This window comes from Nycticebus coucang, chromosome 20, assembly GCF_027406575.1.
Source record: "Nycticebus coucang isolate mNycCou1 chromosome 20, mNycCou1.pri, whole genome shotgun sequence".
In the NCBI taxonomy this organism is placed as follows: domain Eukaryota; kingdom Metazoa; phylum Chordata; class Mammalia; order Primates; family Lorisidae; genus Nycticebus; species Nycticebus coucang.
Window position 1 is genome coordinate 65,395,334 of NC_069799.1, and position 3,149 is coordinate 65,398,482.

Genomic DNA, 3,149 nt, shown 5'->3' on the forward strand with positions numbered 1-3,149 from the left:
TCTAGAGCAGTTTTTTTCAACCTTTTAAATCTCAGGCATACTTGAACCTATAGCTGAACTTCTACAGCACACTTAAGTTACACTGAGGAAAAAAAAATGAATATACTTACTGTGCTTTGAGATTCTTTCAAAAATAATTTAGTTAATGACCTTTAAAAATTTTCACAGCACATCTAAGATCCTCTCACAGCACACCAGTGTGCCCCAGCACCCTGGCTGAAAATCATTGATTCTAGACTATAGATCCAGCTTCCAATGCGCAGGAAAAAAGGGGAACAAAGAACATGTTACATGATTCCACAGAGTTCTAATCTACAAAACCTAGCATGTGTTGGGCAGCGCCTGTGGCTCAGTGAGTAGGGTGCTGGCCCCATATACCGAGGGTGGCGAGTTCAAACCCGGCCCGGGCCAAACTGCAACAAAAAATAGCTGGGCGTTGTGGTGGGCGCCTGTCTTCCCAGCTACTTGGGAGGCTGAGGCAAGAGAATCACTTAAGCCCAAGAGCTGGAGGTTGCTGTGAGCTGTGATGCCACCGCACTCCATCAAGGACAGCAAGGTGAAACTCTGTCTCTAAAAAAAAAAAAAAAAAAATCTGGCATGTGGAAAAGTCTACAGTTAATGACTCAGTTTTTTAAAAAAATTACATTGCAAACTAGGCATGTTCACCTGTGCCTATAGTTCCAGCTTCTCAGGAGGCTGAGGCAAGAGGATCCCTTGAGCCCAGAAGTTCGAGGTTGCTGTGAGCTATGACACCACAGCACTCTAGCCTGGGTGACAGAGTGAGACTCTCTCTCAAAAAAATAAAGAAGATACAGCCTCAATTGTGCATGCATTTAATAAGAGAGCTTCGACAGACACCAGGACAAATCTGACAGAGCTGAAAAAGTTCCAAAACTCATATTCATGATTGGAAATTGACCCTAGTCTCTCAGGAATTGATAGTAGTAGACAGAAAATTAGAAGACTATTGAAGATTTGGGCAACACTGTCAAACATTTTCACATAACTAAAATTCATAGAAATTTCACCTAATGACTGCCAAATACACATTTTATTAATGTGTATAGGGGAATTTCAGTAAGACAGATCTTAATACATTTAAAAGGATTGAAATAATTTATATTATGTATATATTCTGTATCAAGTGTACAGCGAGGGCACTTGGAGCTGTGCCTGGTCAGGTTTGTGACGATCCACTGTCATTCCCCAAGATCCGTCTGTCTTCTGCACAGGCTAAATACGTGAGCTGAAGGGGGACAGGTGCATCATTCCTGTTCTTGATGGTGGTACTAATCTCTGCAATCACTCCGGCAACCTGAGCTTTCTTTCTGGTGTTTTTTTTTTTTTTTTGAGACAGAGCCTCAAACTGTCGCCCTGGGTAGAGTGCTATGGCATCACAGCTCACAGCAACCTCCAACTTCTGGGCGCAAGAGATGCCTCCGCCTCCCAAGTAGCTGGGACTACAGGCACCTGCTGCAACGTCCGGCGATTTTTTGGTAGCGGCTGTCATTGTTTGGAGGGCCCGGGCTGGATTCGAAACTGTCAGCTCAGGTGTATGTGGCTGGCACCTTAGCCGCTTGAGCCACAGACGCCAAGCCTCTTTTTGCTGTTTTAGTAGCTAGAGCAGCAGTTTTCAACCTGTGGGTCTCGACTGACAGGAACTGTGGCATTAGGAAGGTTGAGAATCACTGAGCTAGAGGTAGTTTTAGTGTCTTCAAATTGGCCTTCACTCTGTGGTTCAGGGAGTCAGTGTAGAAGCTCTGCCAGTTTCTAGTATGTATATATATTTGAATCATGCAATTGATGTACAACCCAATAAATATCCATATGATTCTTTGGGAAAGTTAGGGAGAAGATTTACAGTATAAGTTCTGTATATCAAAATCCTTCCTTCCTCTTGTGGACCTTGCCTCCCAGTCCCTCAAGGAGCTCTGGGTCTATGAACTGGCTCCGATCTGGCAATTGGCCAGGAAGCTGAAAGTTCCTATTGTGGTGATTAAAGACAGACCTAGAGCTTTTCTCCTTATACAAATCTAGTAAGGCTGCCCAGTTTTTAGAGCCTCATCAACTGACTAATGCCAAAGATCTCTGAGGACAGATGATTCTTATTGCATTAGTTCTGCTGCATAACCTAATGTTGTTCAACAAATTAGCGAGAATGAGATAAAGCAACAGAAAAAAAAATTGAGCAAAGAATAAGAACAAGTGGCCAGGCATGGTGGTTCACACCTGAGGCACAAGGATCACTTGAGCTCAAGAGTTCCAGGCCAGCCTGAGAAAGAGTGAGACCCCCATCTCTTCTAAAAATAGAAAAACTAGCTGAGTTGTGGAAGGTGCCTGTAGTCCCAGCTACTTGGGAGGCTGAAGCAGTTTGAGGTTGTTGTTATGATACCATGGCACTCTACCCAGGGCAACAGAGTGAGACTGTCTAAAAAACAAACAAACAAACAAAAGAATATGACCAAACAATTCACAGAGAAAGAAGATAGAATGGTTAATAAGCATTTGGTTATTTTTTTTTATTTTTAGAGACAGAGTCTCTGTCACCCTCTGTAGGGTGCTATGGCTCACAGCTCACAGCATCCTCCAGCTCATGGGCTTAGGCGATTCTCTTGCCTCAGCCTCCCAAGCAGCTGGGACTACAAGCGCCCACCACAACACCCGGCTATTTTCTTGTTGCAGTTTGTCCAGGGCCGGGTTTGAACCCACCAGCCTCGGTATATGGGGCCCGCGCCCTGCTTACTGAGCCACAGGCGCCACCCGGTTAATAAGCATTTGATATGCCGTTTGAGGTACCATCTTACACCCGTTAGCTTAGCAAAAGCATTTAAATTTAACAATAATGAGTCTGGACACATTCGTTTTGCACGTGGATACGGGACTGCACACCAAACACATTTTGCATAGGGATAACACGAACACGTTTTGCCCAAGGTCCTTGGATACACGTATTGTACACAGACACACGGATCGGTGCTTGCACAGGACACGTGTTTGCACAAAGGCGCATGTTTCACACACGGAGGTGCACATACTTGCACGGAACACATGCACACGACACGTTTTTTTGCACAGGACGCACGTTTTCGTCCTAGGCACACACAACTCCTTGGCCCGGCCCAACGTAGACAAGCGCCGTGGCAGTGACA